At 36.9% G+C, this 25,961-nt stretch overlaps 1 protein-coding gene, 1 long non-coding RNA gene and 1 pseudogene across 3 annotated transcripts in view; 2 read left to right on the forward strand and 1 right to left on the reverse strand.

Moving 5' to 3' along the window:
• LOC136812759 (uncharacterized) overlaps window positions 1–25,961 on the forward strand; it is a 232,255-nt gene that overhangs the window by 183,097 nt on the left and 23,197 nt on the right. The gene's annotated exons all lie outside the window — the stretch shown is intronic.
• LOC136812816 (uncharacterized) lies at window positions 4,040–6,644 on the forward strand (annotated as a pseudogene).
• On the reverse strand, window positions 12,411–13,397 carry LOC136812725 (uncharacterized). The gene is made up of 2 exons (XR_010847385.1): window positions 13,314–13,397; window positions 12,411–12,790 (listed from the first exon to the last, which is right to left on the reverse strand). It is a non-coding gene; the product is annotated as an uncharacterized lncRNA (long non-coding RNA).

Genomic DNA, 25,961 nt, shown 5'->3' on the forward strand with positions numbered 1-25,961 from the left:
AAAATATAAACAATAAACAAAAGTCAATATGATGTAAGAATGGCACAATGGCGTAGCTTGCGATAGGCATACATCTTAGCTTTCAGTGCTACAATCTCTGTCATGGCCTTACCTACCTCCTCATCCTTCATCAAGCCTAGTAACTTTGCAATCTTTCCAATGGGCAGCGGTCGACCATTCTCCTTTGAGTAACCATTTGTGTCAAACCTTGTCTCCACGTCTTCCGCAACGTATCTGTAAAAGTCTTCTGTTTCAATCTCGTTCACAAAACTATCTATGTCCATATAGCCGAGCTTCAGTTTGCTTCTATACTTTTGCTTCGTGTAGTCGTAGTGAAACTTGTACATCAGCGTCGCTTGCCGAAGTTGGGCTTCATGACGTATTTTTTTTACTTTGCCTTATTCGTTGCCGGCTTCATGTATCGGTGGTTCCTGATGTTTCCATTGTTTTGCCAAATACAGAGTTATATTATTGAATAAGTCCTTCTTAAACTCGTTCCTACCTACGGAGTAGAGTAGAGTAAACTGGAGCCTCGTGTCCTTCATTATGTTCGGAGCTATCCATGCACTCTGCTCAAATTCGATTGCTCTGTGCACCTTTTTTTACACCAGACCGTGCTTTAGCGCCTGAAGGAGCATCTTGATTTGTACGACGTACTTCTTCGTCTTGGTTAAAGTTGGTACCAGCTTTTCTACCTTTCCAATTTTGATTCTCTCAGGGAGAAAGGGTAGCTCGTTGTTCTCCTCTAGGCAGTCAGCTTGTTGAAAGATTCAGGCGTAAAATTTTCCACTTGTTTAGTCCACCTAAAGCGTTGCGTTAGAAGCTTTTGAACTATCGTCCAGCCGTAGAGCTTATTAGTATCCAGGTACTGATTGAAGCCAGTCATGTACTTGTTGTTGCCTCTTATGTACCGCTTCACAGCCTGAGTGATGTCACCTCTAATGCCCTTCTCAAACATCGTCACTATATCAGGATCTCTGAGCAGCCCCAAGTTAACTCTAGTTTTCTTAAGAGCCACCTTCCACGCCAATCCGGAAACTGTGTAAAAGTGAACAACATCAAGCCAATGGTGCTCTATACACGTAGTTCGGAACGTCTCAAAGACGTCAGCGAGTAATAAGACGTCAGTCATCATACGTCGTGGTGCTCACCTAAAGTCTTCTCTTTCATGCTAGCCCACACTTTCTGAGCGTGCTTGTAATCATCATCACTAATCCCCTTCATATATAGCCTGCTTTAAAAGACCTCTTTGGGAAGAAGTTTCGTTCCGGCAAAGCTATCAATGGTATCCACATACTCGTAAGGATAGACGCCCTTTCGACGCATGAGCTTAAAAAGCGCCTCGTCAAGGCAAAACTCTTGAAGGTTGTTGTACTGATCGTCATCCAAATTTCAACGCCATAAACTGTCGATAGATATAAGCTGAATCTTCTTATATACCTGATCTTCATTCTTGTCAATCATGCCATCGAGCTTCACCTTGATTTTAACGCTAAGCTAATATATTTCTCCTTGTTCTCTGCGATGACTCTGATGTTCCCCTTGCAATATTTCTTGCCAAGCTCCTTGACGAACAGGTGCTCATCATAGCCACTCAGGTCATGAAATACAATCGGCAAAAAATCTGGGATCCTGTACTTCAGGTTGAAGCTATTATGCGCTTCTCCCGATACAGTCCCGTGTAATTACAATGATCTCGGACCTTTTGGTTCTTCAAACAAATGTGACAGCTTTTTGCCGCTTCGTACTCTCTCTTTGTAACGTCCGTCAACTCTCTCATAAGCTACTGAGGAGAGGCTACGCCTTTCTTGTCGGTCTTCATTTGATTCATCTTGTCTCTGTATCTCTGATCGACAGGCTTCAAAATACTTTCAAAATCCGCGTAGAACATAAAGGGGACCTTAAATTGACCCGTCAAGAAACTTCAGCCACTTATCTTTCTCTGTAGGTATTTTAATGTGCACTTCACCATTGCTCGAACAACACTCGTAGTGCTCATCTCTCGCCGACGCTCTACGAAAACCGTTTAAACAGTTGACGCAAAAGTAATAGGCTCCATGGTGTTTCGCGTTCGTTGATTTCAACAATGCTCTTCTTGTTGACAAAAAGCACGTTCACCACGACCTTTGGGTTCCTCTTCTCATTTAGAGCCATTGAAAACTCGAGCCCCTCTCAGTTGTACTGGTCTGCAAAGTGTCGTAGCTTATAGACTCGCTCTGGATGTGAAGCTCTTTATACGCTCCGTTCATTACTTCGACACGCTCAACAGGTTCAACACCTTCGACATCGTCTTCAACGTGCCCTCTTTCAGCCCGCACCTCTACCAACTCCTTGAGTCTAGTCAAGCTCTTCGTAGCTTTACCATATAGCCCCATGATGCTGCTCTTCACCTTAGTAAAGGCGTTGCTCGCAGGCTCTTCCATCCATTTCGGCATATAGCTAACAAGTCAGTCACTCTGAGAGCTTGCTTTTAATCACTGGACAAGTCTTTACCATCTCTTGAAACTCAAATTGATCCATTACCACTTTCTCGAGAGACTGATTTGGTCCAGGCCCCCTCGAAGGCCTTATTGCAATCTCTAATAAAGAAACAAGCTTTACCTTTCGAAGCTTGCAATACCCCGTAAGCCTCACTCCTTGGCGATGGCCCTCAATTCTATAACCGTTCGATTGTTAATTTCGCTTAGCGAAAGTATTACGATAGCCTTCCGTGTATGTATGTGGCAAGACATTTTTTGGGGCGTAAATTATGGCGTGGGCGTTTGGCTGCGGGCGTACTACGGCCAATATTCTAAAGGTGGACTCACTCACAAAGATAAAAAGTGATAAAAAACAGGGTTTTTCTTAATAAATAAAATACGCTAGTGCAAGAAGTGTAACCAAGCCTTTGTAAACATTCATCGTGAGAACTTTTTAAGTGGCTGCTTGATTGCACATGCTTTTGAAACTTGCTGCTGCTCTGTGCTGCTGTATAAATTTTTATCATGTTTTCTGGTCTTTTGTAGAGTTTTTAAAGAGGTTTAATATTTGTTTACTACTAAGTATTTTATGTTTGTGTAGTTAGTGAATGCACCAATAAATTGATCATGCTCAGTAAGTAGTACAAAAAGAGTTAATTTTCCACAACAAACAACAACAACATTTTATTAAACCCTCTCTTCTCTTCTTCACCAAAACTACAAACTGCACAGGTATGATCTTTTTTTCCTTTTTTCCTTTTTTCACCAGATAGTTATGTGTTAATAGTGAAACCAGTTGTCACAAACAGTCAGTTTTAGCAAGTACCGTGAAGTCGGGTAACTTGCATCAGTGGAGGCTAACTTGCATAGCCATCAAATGACTGACCAATCAAAGCAGCAAAATTTCAAAACAAATGAGAAATCCGCAAAATTAAGTTCCCGCAAATATTTAATATTAAATCTTGAACTGCAAACCGCAAAATTTAGTTCCCGCAAAAATTAGTTCCCTTAAGGTACGCAGCTCCGCTTGCAGCTCTAGCCTACCATTTTTGTTTTGATTTAACTTTGTATTTTAATGACCAAACGGGTCATGGCTATGCATGCTAGCCTCCACTGATGCAAGTTACCCGATCTCACGGTATTTCTTAGAAATCATGTCAATTGAAATTCAGCAATCATTTTTGTATAATTGAAACGACCCTGCCTAGACACTGCCGTGAAAAATCTACAAAATTTGCCTTGTCCTGGGGGGGGGTAAACTTGCTTGATCAACTGATGCTTGTCCGGGGGGGGGAGTTAGACCTGTTGTCCGGGGGATCAAAAGTCACAATGTCCAGGGGGGAATTCCAAAAAATGTTATATCCTTTACACCCCATGTTCAATCATTCAAGTCCAATGATCTTGATGGTGGTGGGCCATCATCCATATCAGAAAGCGAAGATAGTATATATACAACAGATTTTTCTGACTAGCCATTTTTCTCAATTTTAGATAAATTATACTGTTTATGTGTTTATAGAAAGAAGTTGATATAAACTTTGCGCAAGTGAAAGAAGTCACAAGTTCCTTCAAAGCACAAAATGAGGTTTCTGGCATTAAAGAATGAAAAGTTCATTTTTTCTTCTTCATTTTCTAAAAAAATTCAAAATTATTTTTCTCAAGTATATTGCAATTCTCTAAATTATTCCGAATTCAGTGCCGTAGCAACTGGGGGGGCAACGGGGGGGGGGGGGGGCTATGCCCCCCAATAATTTTTTCAAAATTTTTTTTTTTGCAAAATGCAAAGTTTTTCTTTTTTAATTTGTCATAATTGTCTTTATGTGCATGTTTTGAGTGTATTTTTAAGCAATCTAGAGCTCAAATTTTCAAAATTTCTCCCCTCGGGCCAAACCATGGTTGGCCCTCGTGGTGTCACTAAACTTCAGCCCCCCCCCAAAAATGAAAATGCTTCCTACGGCACTGGAATTGAAAGATTTTGTTTACGCTTTATAGAATGGAATTCTTTAGTCGCATTTTTAAAGGAATCTTTTTTTTAATGGATTGAGATTTTTCATAAAAAAACAGGGTGTCTATGACCTGTGTGTACAATACATTGTGTATATTTTGTTTAACGCTTCATTCAAAATGCGTAATGCTGCAGGAGTCACGTTTCACGCGTCTTCGTCGTTGATGTTCAAGTATTATGCGAAATTTTCGACTTTAAGTCGTCTTGTTTATCTTTATTACAGAAGAGGAAGTTGGATTTGTTCTTGAAGCGGTAATTTCTAAGGCAGTCATATATAATAGCGGCAGACTTCAACCAGCGTCGATTTTCCCTTTTGCTACTATTCCTAGCACACGGGCGGGAACTGACGGACATTTTTTAGCGCGCAGTATTTCTTGGACTCGCGGGCGGACTTGTTTGCGTGTGCGTGCGCAGTGTCCTACAACACTACTACTACTACTACTACTACTACTACTACTACTACTACTACTACTACTACTACTACTACTACTACTACTACTACTACTACTACTACTACTACTACGACTACTACGACGACGACGACGACGACGACGACCGACGACGACTACTACTACTACGACGACGACGACGACGACGACGACTACGACGACGACGACGACGACTACTACGACTACTACGACGACGACTACGACGACTACGACGACTACGACGACGACGACTACGACGACGACGACGACGACTACGACGACGACGACGACGACGACTACGACGACGACGACTACGACGACTACGACGACTAAGACGACGACTACGACGACGACGACTACGACGACGACGACGACGACGACGACGACGACGAACTACGACTACTGACGACGACGACTACGACAGACGACGACTACTACGACTACGACTACTACGACTACGACTACTACTACTACGACTACTCTACTACTATACTACTACTACGACTACTCCGACGACTACTACTACTACTACGACGACTACGACTACTACGACTACTACGACGACGACTACACTAACGACTACGAGACTACTACGCACTACTACTACGACGACGGACTACTACTACTACGACTACGACTACTACTACCTACGACTACTACGCCGACTACTACTACTACTACTACTACTACGACTACTACTACTACGACTACTACTACGACTACTACTCGACTACTACGACGACTCGACTACTACGACTACGACTACTACGACACGACGACTACTACTACTACTACTACGACGACACGACGACTACTACTACGACGACGACGACGACGACGACGACGAACTACGACGATACGACGACGACTACTGACGACGACTACGACTGACACACGACGACATACTACTACTACTACTACGACGACTAACGACTACGACGACTACTACGAACGACGACGACGACGACTACGTACGACGACTACTACGACACGACTACTACTACTACGACTACGACGACGACTACGACTACGACTACTACGACGAACTACTACGACTACGACTACTATACTACACTACATACGACGACGACGACGAACTACTACTATACGAATGACGATACTACGACTACTACTACGACGACGACTACTACGACGACGACTCGACGACTACTACTACTACTACTACTTAACACGACTACTACTACTACTACTACTCGACGACTACTAGACGACGACGACTACGACGACACGACGACGACGACTACTACGACGACTACTACGACTACTACGACTACTACGACTACTACTAACTACGACGACTACTAACGTACTACTACATACTACTACTAACTACTACTACGACTACTACACTACTACTACTACTACGACTACTACTACTACTACTACTACGACTACTACTACTACTACTACTACTACGACTACTACTACTACTACTACTACTATACTACTACTACTACTACTACTACTACTACTACTACTACTACTACTACTACTACTACTACTACTACTACTACTACTACTACTACTACTACTACTACTACTACTACTACTACTACTACTACTACTACTACTACTACTACTACTACTACTACTACTACTACTACTACTACTACTACTACTACTACTACTACTACTACTACTACTACTACTACTACTACTACTACTACTACTGTACTACTACAGACTACTACTACTAGCTACTTTACTACGTACTTAATCTTTTTGATATAATTCAAATGAGTTGGTAATTTTATACTTGTTGTTGTGCGCAGATGTGTAATTTCTGCGCAGATATGTAATCATTTTGCGAAGATATGTAATTCCTGCGCAAATATGTAATTATTTTGCGCAACTATGTAATTTCGAGCTGCGCAGATATTAAATTTTTGCGCAAATACGTAAAACACGACCTTTAAAATCAATGGTACCCCTTTGATAGCTTTTATCATTACTTTTACCTTTTTTGGGACTTAGGTGTTTTATTTTATTTTAGCTAATTCCTATCAAATACAAGAAGCAATATCCGAGCGACCCAAAAGGTAAAAAGACCGGTCGAGTAGAGGCCAAAGAAGATCGGTCTTTTTACCGATCGGACTTTTATGTACTTCAAATCGCTTGGGGAGTCACATATTATGCATTATGCAATTTATGCATTATGTTTTATGCAGTTTGGACCTGTCGCTTCTCAAACCCGACAATTCATTTATATCCTTTTTCGTCTTTCCTGTCTTTTCAAAACAAAACATTCGAATCTTGAACTAAACATTCGAAAGCGTATTCGTTAATATGCAATGACTTCTTTTGTTCTCATTTGTGTAATTCCTGTTATTTTGTTTGTCATTAACTATTTCAAAAGGCACGACGGAACTTTTTTTCAAAGGCACGAATTTTTTTTTTCAAAGGCACGAACTTTATTTCGAAAGGCACGAACTTTTTTTCAAAGGCACGAAGGACACGCAAGGCACGAAAGGCACTAAAAAAATCACACTCATGGATAAGGGTAATACTAAATACGCGATCAGCCACAACCAGCCAGAAAAAAGGTACAACCACTCAAGAAAAAAGGTAAACCCACCCACAGCACGCCACAACCACCCATGAAAAAAGTACCACCACCCAGAAAAAGGTACAACCAGCCAGAAAAAAGGTACAACCACCCACAACAACCCAGTAAAAGGTACAACCAGCCAGGAACGAAGGTACAACCAGCCATAACCACCCAGAAAAAGGTACAACCTGCCAGGAAAAAGGTACAACCACCCAGAAAGGAAAGTACAACCACCCACAACCACCCAAAAAAGGTACAACCAGCCAGAAAAAGGTACAACCACCCACAATCACCCTGAAAAATGTACAACCAGCCAGAAAAAAGGTACAACCACCCACAATCACCCAGGAAAAGATACGACCAGCCGGAAAAATAGATGCAACCACCCACAGCCAGCCAGAAAAAGGTACAACCAGCCAGAAAGAGGTACAACCAGCCGGAAAAAAGGTACAACCAGCCAGAAAAAGGTACAACCACCCACAACTACCCAAAAAAGGTACAACCAGCCAGGAAAAAGGTACAACCACCCTGAAAAATGTACAACCAGCCAGAAAAAAGGTACAACCAGCCAGAAAAGAAGGTACAACCAGCCACAACCACCCTTAAAAAGGTATAATCACCCATAAAAAGGCACAATCACCCATAAAAAGGTAAAACCACCCAGAAAAAAAGGTAAAACCACCCACAATAACCAATAAACAGGTACAACCATCCAGGAAAAAGGTACAACCACCCTGAAAAATGTACAACCAGCCAGAAAAAAGGTACAACCACCCACCACCACCCAGGAAAAGGTACGACCAGCCAGAAAAAAAAGAGGCAACCAGCCAGAAAAAGATACAACCAGCCAGAAAAGAAGGTACAACCAGCCATAAAAGAAGGTACAACCAGCCACAATCACCCATAAAAAGGTACAATCACCCATAAAAAGGTATAATCACCCATAAAAAGGTAAAACCACCCAGAAAAAAAGGTAAAACCACCCACAATAACCAATAAACAGGTACAACCAGCCAGGAAAAAGGTACAACCACCCTGAAAAATGTACAACCAGCCAGAAAAAAGGTACAACCACCCACCACCACCCAGGAAAAGGTACGACCAGCCAGAAAAAAAAGATGCAACCAGCCAGAAAAAGATACGACCAGCCAGAAAAGAAGGTACAACCAGCCAGAAAAGAAGGTACAACCAGCCACAATCACCCATAAAAAGGTACAATCACCCATAAAAAGGTAAAACCACCCAGAAAAAAAGGTAAAACCACCCACAATAACCAATAAACAGGTACAACCAGCCAGGAAAAATTGTACAACCTGCCAGAAAAAAGGTACAACCTGCCAGAAAAAAGTTACAATCACCCAGAAAATTGTTCAACCACCGAGAAACAAAGGTGTACTGTAGCCAGCCAAAAAATCTATATCACCCAGGAAAAGATATAAGCAATTAGAAAATTGCTCACTAAAATATTTTTTTCTCAATTTCAAATTTGGTATTCTCTAGAAGTTTTTATTAAAATTTATTTTTAAGATTCATCGGGGCTTTGAGAAGTCGAGAATCGTTGTTTATTTGTTGTTGTTTTTTTAAGTTTTTTTTTTCAACGAATGACAAAATTTGACAGGCCGTGTTTTCTTTAGTCATTTGGAGTGAGTGAAAGAAACATAAAAAAGAAATCATACAAGTCATCATATGAAGCCTTTGGGTATTCTTAACTTTTCGAGTTTTAAGCCTAAAAATAATCATGTCCAAATTTAACTTGTTCTTAGCACTTTGGTCATCGAAGTCTTATGTTCTTATATATATTGTTCTTATAAAAACCGTACAGCATATCTCTAGGCTACGATTGCTGCTTCATATTGGACTAATATGATTGATTTCTAAGTAATTTAAAGAATGTAGAAGCCATTTTTGCTCAATGAAGGAATGAAAAACCTAAAAAGAAAACACTTTTAAGCGCTCTCTTAAGACCTTAAACTACCAATTTCAAGAAAAACGGTTAAAAAATATTCAAGTCTTAAAGCAGGACAGCACATAAGCCAACCCTAAAAATGCCAACTAATACTTATATGTAACAGCTCAGAAGGTTATATTACAAAAATGGCCCTTCTTTGGACTGCTTGGTATGACCTACGGGCATGCCTACAGCACAGTTGTGTGCTCTACTAGTATCAGGTGTTCCCATGTTTTGTTCCGTAATTTCTTTTTGTTTTGCTTTTTGTCCTGAATAAACCAGAAGGGGACACGAGTATTTAATTTTCAACCTGTTGAGTGAGCCACATGACATACAGCCACAAAACCTGCCCTCACTTTGCCATCTTATATTTCAAGACTGAATCACTCAACTTCAAAGCGGGCCACATTTTTGGAAAGCTCATCAATTTCCTTATTTTATGGAATTTTGTACTACACAGCAGCCACAAGAATGTCAACGCTGTGGGCTAAAAAGTGGTTGTGATTGAAAACCTCACTTTTTGGGGTTCTATTTTTGAATGCAATCCGAGCTCAGTTCTTCTCAACGAGGTATTACTTGTAGTTGTATTTTTTTCCCTTCAAGAAAAATGTATTGAAGTTTGCAACCCGTTTGCAAATTGTCAATTTTTTGGATTAGAATTTAGTTCAAATATTAAGGGATGTAATTTTTGTGGAAATCATCTTTGTGTTGCAAAGATATGAAATTTATAATTTTTAAATGACTTTAGAAAATATTATTTAGAGTAATTGTTTATTTTAGTACTAGTGTTTTATCGCACCTTTATTTTTATTTGTGTACTGTAAATTCTTGTGTGATATTATAACAATTGCATCTTTACATTTTTATACAGAAAATAAAATTTACCTTTTTTGTCAAACAGATTCTATTCATTACAGAACCTTTCGACATAATGATATGAGGACTGAATTTGGAACTTTCTCAACCTTTGAAATCAAATGTTGAGCTGGTTGTGGCTGGTTGTACCTTTTTTCGGGTGGTTGGGTATTGTTGTGGGTGGTTTTACCTTTTTTTGGCTGGTTTTGGCTGGTTGTGGCTGATTGTGGCTGGTTGCGTATTTTAGTACTACCCGATGGATACCCTTTTTCATTCAAAAGATTTATCTTAAAACGTCATAATAAAAAAAGAGTATTCAGTCAGGCAAAAAATAGAGCCTGAAACTTCTGTTTAGTTGAACATAAAAAAAGATACTAAGAAAAAGGAGGCCCGGAAAACCCGAGTTACAAAAACTCGAGTTATAAAAACCTGAGCTACAAAAACCCGAGTTACGACGAATGTGACGTCACAAGTCTCAAATTATGATGTCATAAATGGGCTTTTTAACTCGGAAAAGTTTTTTACTGTTGGTTTGTAACTCGAAATATTTTTTTAAAACTTTGTTTTAGAGTTACGTAACTCGAAAATAAATTTTAAATTTCATTTTTCGAGTTACGTAACTTGGAATTGTAGTACATTATTTGAACTTTCGAGTTATCTTCAGGTGAAACCAAGTGGGCCAAAAATTCTAGAATTCATATTATTAATAAATATAGACCATTTCTTTCGGGAGAAGAATCAATAGATCCGACGAGAATATAAACTTATTTTAAAGCGGAAATGATAGAACAGCGTCAAAAGATCTATAATATCTAAAAACATTTATCATAGAATAAAAGAGCAGGCGTTATAAACATGATTTTGAACAATCAGAAAATATTCAAGCAACCTTCTAAACATTTATTTTAACGATTACAATTTATTATATTACTTTTGTACATTGCGCAATCGAGAACTTTTTCAACGAACTATGTGTTGTGTTTCTTATAAGAACATCTAAAATTCAAAGCCTTCGGTTCTTTAGCTTTTTTAGTCGAGCCGTGGAATTTTCTTAAAATGTTCCTATTTCACTAATAGCATTAGGTGAGTATTTTCTGCAATCTTCTAAAAATTTGGTGTTTTTGAGTCAATAAGAATTTATTAACTTATTGTTACTATTTTAGCCCTCAAAACCTTCTGTTCTCGTATGGTTTATTCTTAAAAAAATTGTGAAAAACCTAAAGAAACTTTAAGTTCTACAAGTTTTTAGCTTTTAACGAAAGGACAATGAATTTGAATTTAGCAAATATAGATTGGTGAGTACAAAATGTATTTCGAGTAATCGAATCTTCTAGATTTTAGTCTACTTCACCCAACAAAACCTTCAGAAATTCCCATCAAAATACTGTAGAAGTATACAAGTTTCAAGAAAATTAGTTGATTACAAAACCCATTCGTAAACAAAAAGAATTTTTGGCCAACTTGGTTGCACTTTAACATAACTGGAAATATTCTAAAAAAATTTTGTTTTAGAGTTACGTAACTCGAAAAATAAAATTTAAGATTTATTTTCGAGTTACGTAACTCTAAAACAAAATTTTTAAGAAATATTTCGAGTTACAAAACAGCAGTAAATAACTTTTTTGAGTTAAGAAGTCCCCTTATAACGTCATAATTTGAGACTTATGACGTCACATTCGTCGTAACTCGGGTTTTTGTAACTCGGGTTTTTGTAACTCGAGTTTTTATAACTCGAGTTTTTGTAACTCGGGTTTCACTGGGCGAAATCATAGATTTCTAATGTAGGAAATATATAGGAAATCTAACATTTTCTATATATTTCATACGTTTTGAAAGATCATATTTCCTACGAAATGTAAAGATGGAGAATTCCTATTCAGACATTTCCTGACACATGGAATTATCATATTTACTAACTTTACATATAATAAAATTTCAAGTTTAGAAGTTTTCAACAAGGGAAATATATTACATTTACTAACTTTCCATGGAATGTAATGTCAAGTTTAAAACATTTCCCAAAGGAAAATTTTCATAATTATTATATTTACACAGGGATGAAACATTAAGTTTAAAAGATTTCCAAATTGCAAATGTTAGTTTCGATGTATCAAAATAGAGCTAAAAAGGAAGGAAGACACAAAGGTTACTTTTTAGTTTACATTTCATGTTACTGATCTATTTCATCTTTAGAAGAACTAAAAATTCATATTAAATAAGATAAAGTAAATTTAATATTTAGATAATCTAAATTACAAGGTAAAAAAATACAGAAAAAATACAAATGCTCTGTATACAATGTATGAGGGCAAAAACTTAAGAGTATTAGTCAAATAAGTTAAACTTTGGTCCAACTTTCTTTATCAAAATTCCAAGATGAGTATCCTATTTCAAGCAACTTTTAGCTCTTGAAACAAACACTCAAAACATCAAAGAAATCAGTAACCGTCACTTGCCAAATAACTCGATTTCAGGATCATAAGTCGATCAGCTTTCTTCAAAAATCGTGTCAGTTCATGGTGTTCCCTGGAGAAAAATTGAAAATCGATAATAATATGGTCAAACTATCAAAAGTAAATATGAATCTTATCACGAAATTAACCCAAGGGCTCTGACCTTGACGGCCGACGGGGAAGTACCACTGGAGTTTGAAAAGTTGATCCTGTCAGATGTGAACTTTTGCCAAAATTGGAACCTTGTCAGAACAAAAAATTAAAAGATCTCCCATTTTCACCCTGGAGGGGCAAAAATTAATAAAAGTAGCCGAAAATTTTTTAAATTTTCTCATTTCCACCCTGAAAATTGTCCAAAATAATCAAAATAATCGACCCTATCAGAAACTCATCTTGAAAATTAGAAAATTTTGCACCCTGTTAGATATCTTCGGAGTATAAAAAAAGGGACCCTGCCCAGCAGAACGTCCCCATACCCAATTTTGACTAAGTGTCCCCCCACCTCCGGGAAATTAACAAAACATTGGCTATAAAACAACAGTTTAGTAAAATCACTTTATATACATTTGATCTCTAGTTTCGAGAGAAAAGGTTACCTTGTAAAGCAAATGGACTAGGAATAGTTGAAAAAATTTAATTGAATTCTGTGATAAATACCTTTCTCGTTATGTCTGTCAGATCATGTAGTTTAGGCTATCTGGATTTTTTCTTCATGGTGCAGAGAGTTGTACAGTTTCAGTGCTTGATAACGTCATTTGGTAATTTAAGAGGTTAAGTTTTAGTTTAACTTTTATTTTGTTACGACGCCACCCCCTTTTGCGTATCTAGCTAGAGTGGCTTTGGTAGGCCGTCCGCCCATAGTACGCCCCCGTCGCATTTGCTCCTTTCGGTAGAATCTATAGGTGGTTTAGAGCTATGACTTCGATCACTGATCTTCCATTCGCAAAGAAGCTCATCTTACAGTGAAAATTATTTTTTTTGTTGTTGTTGAATCTTCCAATATCTCTCAAGGCAGGTCCATAACTATCAGTGTTACTAAACGTACAGAGATATAGAGTATGCACATTCATGGATATAAATGTAGTTTGTGCAGTGAAGCGTACAATTTTCGTAGCAAACGAAACGAAAGGAGACAACATTCAAACAGTACTTTTTTTTTGGAAAAACTGTATGAAACAAACCATCAAGATATTATCAAGTATATAACAATATCTGCAACTAAATTTGGCAAAGGAGATGGGTGGTGATGAGATGTTGGGCCTAGGTGATTGTCGCTGGTTTTTGGAGATGATGGCCAAGGGGATTGTCGTTGGTATTGGGAGATGTTGGCCAAGGTGATTGTCGCTGGTATTGGGAGATGTTGGCCAAGGTGATTGTCGCTGGTATTGGGAGATGTTGGCCAAGGGGATTGTCGCTGGTATTGGGAGATGTTGGCCAAGGGGATTGTCGTTGGTATTGGGAGATGTTGGCCAAGGGGATTGTCGTTGGTATTGGGAGATGTTGGCCAAGGGGATTGTCGTTGGTATTGGGAGATGTTGGCCAAGGGGATTGTCGTTGGTATTGGGAGATGTTGGCCAAGGGGATTGTCGTTGGTATTGGGATGTTGGCCAGGGGATGTCTATTGGGATATTGGCCAAGGTGATGCTCGCTGGTCGATTGGAGGATTGGGACCATTGGGGAGGCTGACATAGCTTTATATTGTCCCAGGTTATCATTTTATTTACATACTTTAAGAGAATGCTAAAGTTCAGTTGCTTGGAACAAGGTGGAACAAGAAGAAGCCATATGGATAAAAAGCTTTCAATATGATTGGTATGAACTCTAACAGATGTTTGATTGTGTGATATTTAACATTTTTATTATATTTATGGCCAAACCGAAACAAAAATTAATACACCATTAAAACATAATTTTTCCTCTACGAAACGTAACATTGATTATTTGAAAATTCTCTCTTTTTCTCCTTTAGCTTTTAAAATTTCTCTCAAACAAAAGGCCTATTTAGTCGATATAAGTTACGCTTCTAAAGGCACAGATGCTTTCTTTTATAAGATATATTTCCGTGGTAAAATGGTAAATTTTTCTTTTCTTGGACAGTGCTTATAAAAACATTATATAAAAAAGAGAACAATTTTCTTTTATCTCCGGTAGTTTACAAACAAAGATTTTACTTTTTATAAGCATTAATTCAATCCCACAGATCCCAGCTGGATGTAGTAATCAAGCACGAAACTCGAACATTTTAAAGTTCCTCCTGTCATGATACACCTAGGCAAGGTGGTACACAGATGGTGCACGTCAAAAAAGTCGGTCTCCACGGCATTTATATTGATTTACACTAGGTTTTTCTAATTTGAGTTTTAAATATTATTTTACATAACTATTATAGACTGAAGTGTCTCTGTCAGTCGGCTAACAAAGGTAGATTTGGAGTAATACAAAGTAGGTTCATTGAAGGGCATTGATTAGATGACTTGAATAGCCTGTTAACTGTAAAGTTATAAACGGCTCATGCTGCGTGCAGATCAGGGGCAAATTAAATATAGTTTTTTCACGGCCTTTGATAGATTTAGGTTTAATATAAAATCGATATATAAAATAATAATTAATTTTCTATTACACGTTCTCTTGCTACAAAATTTTCCAAGAAAGAGTATGTTTTTATTGAGTCATTATCACAAGTAGAGCATCAGTTGTACAGATAGCTGGTCAAGACTTGGGAAGAAGGCAAGAAATTTTAAGTTATGAAGAAATGATATTTGGTACCCCTCAATTGGCATGTAGAAGAATTGGCAAGGATGGAGTGAACTGTAAAGGAGGTACTAACCAATAACAAGTTTTCCAGAATTACTAATGGCTAGAATTGATAGCAATGAGCAACTTTGGGTATCCAAATATTCCGTTTCCCCTTTCAATAAAGGGCTCGTAATTGCGGTTGTGATAGATTCTCCTACCGGACCGGCTGTACGGTTAGGAGTCTCTCAGCAACGAGGATGTTAGTGTAAATGTTCGTAGTGCAAGTTGTGAGGATTCAGGCCGGCTGTCTGGGCAACCCGGCTGGTTGGGAAAATCCGACGATTCTAGGCAATTCATCTCGATAGGGAGGTCAGATTCGGAACAAAGTCCGGCTTTATCCCGGCTGGTGGCGGACCTCCTCAGTTTTCGGGCGCACACGGTTGTGATAGATTCTCCTACCGGACCGGCTGTACGGTTAGGAGTCTCTCAGCAGCGAGGATGTTAGTGTAAGTGTTCGTAGTGCAAGTTGTGAGGATCCAGGCTGGCTGTTTGGGCAACCCAGCTGGTTGCGAAAATCCGCTGATTCTGAAGCAAACCCATCGTGATAAGGAGATCAGATTCGGAACAAAGTCCGGCTCCTTCCCGGTGTGCATAGCACTACTTCGTCACATATCCTTACTTCGTCTCCTATTGTTATTTTCTCTTTTACGTCATAATATATGCATAAATAATCGCATAAATTATTTTTGATTGATCTTGAGATTAGAGGTGGTTTCTACTTGCTTTTTTTTATTGTATTTTTCTGTAACACCTTTATAGCTGTTGAAATTAAACAGAAAAAATTGTTCTTTCATGTGAAGGTGTTAATAAACAAATGAATCAAGAAATAGTCTATGGTTGATCTCTCTTTTTTTTAAAGGTGTTAACAAACAAACTTAATAAAGTGAATGGATGATCGCTTTCTTGTTCCGTCTAGCAAAAAGTAAAGGTTGAAATCTCAATGTCTGAACCCTTTTTTTATCAAAAACTTTAAAAAGAACATACTGTATACGGCTATAAATTAGTTTTCACAAATCACTATCTGTGGAAATTTAAAAAAATTTTTTCAGCTAGTTTCTCTAAAAGTAATGATCCTTATAACAAGTCAAAATGTAGAAGAAAGAAATTTTTTGATACATACATCAACCAGGTCACAATTTCTGTGACACTTTCGTTTTCGACACATCACTCTATCCTATCCTGATCACGGTTGGGATCCCTTAAAATCGGTCATACCGGTTAAAGATCGCCGTAAAAATTTCAATAATATTTTTAGGGTTAAGATTCAAAAGAAAGAACACCCAGAGATATGTTATAGCGTAGCTGGATAACGCACATTTGAAAATAGTCTGGCAGAAATAAAAGTTGACCTGGAAATAAATTCCGCGTAAACTTTCTTGGTATCGTTGGATACGGAATTTTACGAGGTTTAACATACTCAGAGCCTCACGTTGAGGCCCTTGGGGAAAAAAATTGGTGAAATAAAACACTTAGGACCCATTTCGATATAAAATGCCTTGAAAAGTGCTATCCTTGCCATGGTAGGTGTCTTTCGAAACACTCAAATATGTATGCCCCTGTCTCAAAAATCTGGGGGGGGGATTTCCCAACAAACACATCTCTGGAAACCACAAGCAATTAAACAGTGTCATCCATGATATGAAATGGGTCAAGTGCAAAGCGAAAGCACATGGGGATAGTGCTGACTTTCAAAGACTTTGAATAGCTTTGATAGGTTTTTAGTGTAGCTGATGACCAGTACACTGCTAGAAAACGTATCTATTTTGGGGCGGAGAAGTACACTTCAGTCTTGATTTTACCAAAAGTTTTCCCCAAGGGCCTCATCATGAGGCTCTGAGTATGATAATCTACATAAAATTTCGCTTCCAACGGTACCAAGAAAGTTTACGCGAAATTTTTTTCTACGTTCACCCCTGTTTTATTGTATTTGTGCCAGACTAGCATTTTCAGTCAAAAATGATTATTTTTTCGCACAAATACATAATAGATAGTAGTCTGGCAGAAATAAAAGTTGACCTGGAAATAAATTCCGCGTAAACTTTCTTGGTATCGTTTGATACGGAATTTTACGAGGTTTAACATACTCAGAGCCTCACGTTGAGGCCCTTGGGGAAAAAAATTGGTGAAATAAAACACTTAGGACCCATTTTCGATATAAAATGCCTTGAAAAGTGCTATCCTTGCCATGGTAGGTGTCTTTCGAAACACTCAAATATGTATGCCCCTGTCTCAAAAATCTAGGGGGGGGGATTTCCCAACAAACACATCTCTGGAAACCACAAGCAATTAAACAGTGTCATCCATGAAATGAAATGGGTCAAGTGCAAGGCAAAAGCACATGGGGATAGTGCTGACTTTCAAAGACTTTGAATAGCTTTGATAGGTTTTTAGTGTAGCTGATGACCAGTACACTGCTAGAAAACGTATCTATTTTGGGGCGGAGAAGTACACTTCAGTCTTGATTTTACCAAAAGTTTTCCCCAAGGGCCTCATCATGAGGCTCTGAGTATGATAATCTACATAAAATTTCGCTTCCAACGGTACCAAGAAAGTTTACGCGAAATTTTTTTCTACGTTCACCCCTGTTTTATTGTATTTGTGCCAGACTAGCATTTTCAGTCAAAAATGATTATTTTTTCGCACAAATACATAATAGATAGTAGTCTGGCAGAAATAAAAGTTGACCTGGAAATAAATTCCGCGTAAACTTTCTTGGTATCGTTGGATACGGAATTTTACGAGGTTTAACATACTCAGAGCCTCACGTTGAGGCCCTTGGGGAAAAAAATTGGTGAAATAAAACACTTAGGACCCATTTTCGATATAAACTGCTGCCTTGAAAAGTGCTATCCTTGCCATGGTAGGTGTCTTTCGAAACACTCAAATATGTATGCCCCTGTCTCAAAAATCTAGGGGGGGGGATTTCCCAACAAACACATCTCTGGAAACCACAAGCAATTAAACAGTGTCATCCATGAAATGAAATGGGTCAAGTGCAAGGCAAAAGCACATGGGGATAGTGCTGACTTTCAAAGACTTTGAATAGCTTTGATAGGTTTTTAGTGTAGCTGATGACCAGTACACTGCTAGAAAACGTATCTATTTTGGGGCGGAGAAGTACACTTCAGTCTTGATTTTACCAAAAGTTTTCCCCAAGGGCCTCATCATGAGGCTCTGAGTATGATAATCTACATAAAATTTCGCTTCCAACGGTACCAAGAAAGTTTACGCGGAATTTTTTTCTACTTTCACCCCTGTTTTATTGTATTTGTGCCAGACTAGCATTTTCAGTCAAAAATGATTATTTTTTCGCACAAATACATAATAGAAAGTAGTCTGGCAGAAATAAAAGTTGACCTGGAAATAAATTCCGCGTAAACTTTCTTGGTATCGTTGGATACGGAATTTTACGAGGTTTAACATACTCAGAGCCTCACGTTGAGGCCCTTGGGGAAAAAAATTGGTGAAATAAAACACTTAGGACCCATTTTCGATATAAAATGCCTTGAAAAGTGCTATCCTTGCCATGCTAGGTGTCTTTCGAAACACTCAAATATATATGCCCCTGTCTCAAAAATCTGGGGGGGGATTTCCCAACAAACACATCTCTGGAAACCACAAGCAATTAAACAGTGTCATCCATGATATGAAATGGGTCAAGTGCAAGGCAAAAGCACATGGGGATAGTGCTGACTTTCAAAGACTTTGAATAGCTTTGATAGGTTTTTAGTGTAGCTGATGACCAGTACACTGCTAGAAAACGTATCTATTTTGGGGCGGAGAAGTACACTTCAGTCTTGATTTTACCAAAAGTTTTCCCCAAGGGCCTCATCATGAGGCTCTGAGTATGATAATCTACATAAAATTTCGCTTCCAACGGTACCAAGAAAGTTTACGCGGAATTTTTTTCTACTTTCACCCCTGTTTTATTGTATTTGTGCCAGACTAGCATTTTCAGTCAAAAATGATTATTTTTTCGCACAAATACATAATAGATAGTAGTCTGGCAGAAATAAAAGTTGACCTGGAAATAAATTCCGCGTAAACTTTCTTGGTATCGTTGGATACGGAATTTTACGAGGTTTAACATACTCAGAGCCTCACGTTGAGGCCCTTGGGGAAAAAAATTGGTGAAATAAAACACTTAGGACCCATTTTCGATATAAAATGCCTTGAAAAGTGCTATCCTTGCCATGGTAGGTGTCTTTCGAAACACTCAAATATGTATGCCCCTGTCTCAAAAATCTGGGGGGGGGGATTTCCCAACAAACACATCTCTGGAAACCACAAGCAATTAAACAGTGTCATCCATGATATGAAATGGGTCAAGTGCAAGGCGAAAGCACATGGGGATAGTGCTGACTTTCAAAGACTTTGAATAGCTTTGATAGGTTTTTAGTGTAGCTGATGACCAGTACACTGCTAAAAAACGTATCTATTTTGGGGCGGAGAAGTACACTTCAGTCTTGATTTTCCCCAAGGGCCTCATCATGAGGCTCTGAGTATGATAATCTACATAAAATTTCGCTTCCAACGGTACCAAGAAAGTTTACGCGGAATTTTTTTCTACGTTCACCCCTGTTTTATTGTATTTGTGCCAGACTAAAAAGCCTTGTTCTATCTCTGTCCCTGACATTAAAATTTGATATGAAATTAAACTTTTTTAATTACAAATTCGTGAAATTTGGATTTCTTTTTAGCCAATGATTCTGCTGCTGCATTTATTGTTCACGATTAAAAACTTTTAATTATCAAGAGGGTCTGTAAAACATTGGTGAATGACAATTTAAAAAAATGAAAAACATTGTTTTCATTAGTAAAGTTATAAGAAATTTCTTCTACACGTTTTTTTTTTTAAGGAACACGTTTATAAGGAACTCGAGGCTGAAAATGGTTCAAAAAATAAGGAATTGTTAAGGAACTGCCCAGGCTGAGAATAAGTGGATTTGAAAATAATGTACCTTAGTGGGACTAATTTGACCAAATTTTGATCTTTCAAGGGGCAAAAAGTTCAAAATTCCCTATGTAGTAAGGAACTCGATAAGGAACTTTGAGACTGAAATTCTGTGTAAAAATAAGGAACGCCAGGCTTAGAGCAAAGTTAAGGTTCCTTATAAAAAAAAAACGTGTATAAGATTATAAATAGCTCTTTGATTTGAAATACCGCGCCCCTTACGGAACTTCCACGCGTTTTAAATGCATCGAATTTTTCATTGAAATTTGAGTTTAATTGCAATTTAAATGTAGTGAAACCTGGACCTGGACAAAAATGTTAAACGAATTTAAATTGCACTGCTAGAGTAAAAACTTCGTAAATAAAATGCATCATGGAATAGCATACAGTATGCACTTTAATTGCATTGAAATAACATTTGAAAAAATAGGATATATAATTCATTAGGGTTTTATTTCAAATGCATTTACTTTTTTGAACAATTTTATAATTTGTTGCTCTTGTAGCTTTTCAATGGGGATGAAATTTCAGGGTATTTTTATCACCGGGACCATTTTTTGGCGGCTTTTTCCAGTGAGGAGGGGTCCCAACGAGTCTGTTTCTAGGGGCTGTTTCCTCTAGCTTGTGAACGCTGCGAGATAGTTAATCAAGGAGGAGATTTACTAGCAAAACATGATAAACATGGGTTAAAGATTTAAAATTGATGGCGAAATACTGTACTGTCATCAGCGTGCCTTATTTTTGACGATTACGATCTTCATTGTAAGGGTGCGATTTCGCGATAGCCGCATTCTTTTGTGGTAAATAAGGTTTTAAGATTACAAAAACGCTGGGTCTTTTACTTCACCGCGGAAAAGGTTAGCTTGAAATAGAATGTTACACTGAAAGAAAGAACATGGGATTTCAATTAAGTTTCAAGAGTTTTGGTAACATTTTATTTGAAAGCTTGCGAAAAATCTCCATTCTGCAATGAATTCAAATAGGTGAAAATGGAAATTTTTGGTAATCCCTGTACCATTATCTTTACTAATTTATCTTTTTATTTAATTTTTGGTTTCAAAAAATTAGAAAAAAAATGAATTATAGCAAAAAAATTGAAACAGCATAGAATAGAAAGTGCATTTTATTTGTAAAACTATTTGAACTGCATTTTATTTTATCAAATTCGTGACCATATCGAAAAATTTAGTTTCAATACGTTTAAATATCGAATGGAAAGTGCATTTTATTTGTAAAACTATTTGAACTGCATTTTACTTTATCAAATTCATGACCATATCGAAAAATTTAGTTTAAATGCGTTTAAAAAATGGAATAAAAAATGCATTTTATTTGTGAGAGCATCTGAATTGCATTTTATTTTAGTGAATACGGATTCACATTAAAAATATAATTTTACTACGTTTAAAAAAGTTAATGGAAAATGAGTTTAATTGAAACAACATTTGAATTGTATTTTCTTTGCTCAAGTTCAACGTAATCTTTTATTATACATTTATATGCGTAATTTAAAGTCAAGAATTTAAATACATTTTGATACCCAATGAATTAGAAATTCATCAAAGTTTTGAACCTAGAATTTTATTCTATTTTAATGCATTCTACAATCAAGGTCATAATATATTGAGAATTTTGGCTAGTTTAACGTTTTTCAAGATTTAAAGTTCTGGCGAGAAAGTCGATTTTTGGCTATCTTTTTAATTTAATCGAATATTTCAATTTGGGAGGGGTTGGCAGACTTCCAGGCTATATTCTGAGTCTTATTGGACTATTTTTGAACTTTTGGATCCTGAGATCCTAAGGTCCTAAGTCTTAAGTCTCATGTTAAAACTCAGAGTTAAAACTCTACCCTTCAAACCTACTTTAGAGCACTTACAAATCGATTGTGGTTCAAAAACTTCCCGGTGGATTTCCCTTTTTTCTCAAATATTATGACCTTGATTGTCTTTGAAAATTAAAAATGCCGATTTCTGCTCTGCGGGGGGTCTAAAATTAGGAGAAAACCCCAAAAATTTGAAAAATAACCCTTTTCCGACCATTTTGAAGCATTTTCAATAGGTCAAAATCAGTTTTTGGTGAAATATTTCACTTTTTGATAAGGTCCCGTTTACAGAAATCTAAAAATGCCAATATTTGAGAAAATTTTCAATTTTTTAAAAGTTTTTTGGCTGTTAAATCGAAGAAAGGGATATTTTTAACCGGAAAATATGACTTAAGTTTGAAATTAGACCCCCAGCAGAGCAGAATTTGGCATTTTTGATTTCCAAAGACAATCAAGGTCATAATATATTGAGAATTTTGGCTAGTTTAACGTTTTTCAAGATTTAAAGTTCTGGCGAGAAAGTCGATTTTTGGCTATCTTTTTAATTTAATCGAATATTTCAATTTGGGAGGGGTTGGCAGACTTCCAGGCTATATTCTGAGTCTTATTGGACTATTTTTGAACTTTTGGATCCTGAGATCCTAAGGTCTAAAGTCTTAAGTCTCATGTTAAAACTCAGAGTTAAAACTCTACCCTTCCAACCTACTTTAGAGCACTTACAAATCGATTGTGGTTCAAAAACTTCCCGGTGGATTTCCCTTTTTTCTCAAATATTATGACCTTGATTGTATATTCGTTTTCAATGGAATACGAGCATTTAGTTTCCGTAAGGGGCTACACTGCGGAGTGCCTCACTTTCTAACTGATATTTTCAGATAGCAAGTCGGTATGTCTAATTATGGAAAAAATTTCAAGTCAATTGAAACAATATTTGTCAAAATATTTACATCCGAAATTTTTAAAGAGAAATCATGAAAGCTTCTCAAATTCATAACACACGCTGATAAAATTAGATTTCATTTACAAAGAAGCTTTTGGGGTATCTTTTGCAAATACTGTATTATTTTGATGAAAAGCGGGAACATCATAGCAAAATAAATACACGTACTGCATGAATACTTTGTCTGCTTCATTTTTCTTATAAAAACAGAACACTCGAGGGGACAGAGATGGATTTCTATTATGAACAGTTTACAATAGAAAAGACAAAGAAGCAATCCGCTAAGGAATTCTCGTCCTTCATCCAGCTACGCTATAACATATCCCTAGAACACCCTAAAGCTTAAAAAAATTTGAATATTCTTAACAAATCTCAATAGAAAAAGTTATATCTCATTCTGTCTCGTCGAGCGTTTCGGCTGCAAATGTACTAAATGTGCAAGTTAGCAACTCCTCTTCACCTGAACTTTCAATATATCATAAAATTCTTTAAATATCCAAGAAATTTTTGGACGAATGATGGAAGTGAGGAGAGCTTTTAATGAAAGATATGATTAAGTAACATTTGGTGGGGTTTTGTGTGAAAAATATCTGAATGGTTAAGGAGTAAAGAGTCGCGACCAAGTAGTGTTTGGTGTTTTTGATCCAAACTATGAACATTTCTGAGGAGGAAAAACGCGCGACGGAGTAGTGTTTGGTGTTTTGATAAAAATTATGAACATTTCTTATGAGTGAATAGGTGTGACCAAGTAGTGTTTGGTGTTTTGTTGCGAGTTGTAAACATTTTTAAGGATAAAAAAATGTGACCAATTAGTGTTTGGAGTTTTTGGTCCAAATTAGGAATATTTCTTATGAGTAAAAAGGCTTGACCAAGTAGTGTTTGGAGTTGTTGGTCGAAGTTATGAATATTTCTAGTGAATGAAAAAACGTGACCAAGTAGTGTTTGATGTAAATGAACATAAACAATGCATCGTGACCAAGTAAGGATAACTTTTTTTGCCTGATCTGCGAATTCTAACTTTCAAGTCATGTGACCAAGTAATGATACATGTTTGAATTAATCTGCAAAACCTAACTTTTAAATCACGTGACCGTGTAGTGGGAATATGAATTTTTGTAACATTTTTAAAGAACGCTCCTAAAATGCCCCGTGACCAAGTAAGGCAAAATCTTACTGTCAAGTCATGTGACCAAGTAATGATACATGTTTGACTGATCTGTAAAATCTAACTTTCAAGTCATGTGACCAAGTAAGGATAATTTTTTTGACTAATCTGCGAAATCTAACTATCAAGTCATGTGACCAAGTAAGGATAAATTTTTTTGATTGATCTGCAAAATCTAACTTTCAAGTCATGTGACCAAGTAAAGATAAATTTTTTTGACTGATCTGCGAAATCTAACTTTCAAGTCATGTGACCAAGTTAGGATGTCATGTGACCAAGTAAGGATAAATTTTTTTGACCGATCTGCAAAATCTAACTTTCAAGTCATGTGACCAAGTAAGGATAAATTTTTTTGACCGATCTGCAAAATCTAACTTTCAAGTCATGTGACCAAGTAAGGATAATTTTTTTTTACTGATCTGCTAATTCTAACTTTCAAGTTATTTGACCAAGTAAGGATAACATTTTTTTACTGATCAGGACTGATCTGCAAAATCTAACTTTCAAGTCATGTGACCAAGTAAGGATAAATTTTTTTGACTGATCTGCAAAATTTAACAATCAAGTCATGTGACCAAGTAAGGATAAATATTTTTGACTAATCTGTAAAATCTAACTTTTAAATCACGTGACCGTGTAGTGAGAATATAAAGTTTTGTTAATTTTTTAAAGAACTCTTACGCAATTCATCGTTAGCAAGTAAGGATAATTTCTTTTGCCTGATCTGCGAAATCTAACTTTAAAGTCATGTAACCGTGTAGTGAGAATATGAATTTTTGCAAAATTTTTAAAGAACTCTTACGCAATGCATCGTGACCAAGTAAGGATAAATTTTTTTGCCTGATCTGCGAAATCTAATTTTCAAGTCATGTGACCAAGTAATGATAAATTTTTTTGACTAATCTGCGAAATCTAACTATCAAGTCATGTGACCAAGTAAGGATAAATTTTTTTGATTGATCTGCAAAATCTAACTTTCAAGTCATGTGACCAAGTAAAGATAAATTTTTTTAAACTGATCTGCAAAATCTAACTGTCAAGTCATGTGACCAAGTAATGATACATGTTTGACTGATCTGTAAAATCTAACTTTCAAGTCATGTGACCAAGTAAGGATAATTTTTTTAACTAATCTGCGAAATCTAACTATCAAGTCATGTGACCAAGTAAGGATAAATTTTTTTGATTGATCTGCAAAATCTAACTTTCAAGTCATGTGACCAAGTAAAGATAATTTTTTTGACTGATCTGCGAAATCTAACTTTCAAGTCATGTGACCAAGTTAGGATGTCATGTGACCAAGTAAGGATAAATTTTTTTGACCGATCTGCAAAATCTAACTTTCAAGTCATGTGACCAAGTAAGGATAAATTTTTTTGACCGATCTGCAAAATCTAACTTTCAAGTCATGTGACCAAGTAAGGATAAATCTTTTTGACTGATCAGGACTGATCTGCAAAATCTAACTTTCAAGTCATGTGACCAAGTAAGGATAAATATTTTTTACTGATCTGCTAATTCTAACTTTCAAGTTATTTGACCAAGTAAGGATAACATTTTTTTACTG

This window comes from Clytia hemisphaerica, unplaced genomic scaffold (assembly GCF_902728285.1).
Source record: "Clytia hemisphaerica strain Z4C2 unplaced genomic scaffold, Clytia hemisphaerica genome assembly, whole genome shotgun sequence".
Lineage (NCBI taxonomy): Eukaryota > Metazoa > Cnidaria > Hydrozoa > Leptothecata > Clytiidae > Clytia > Clytia hemisphaerica.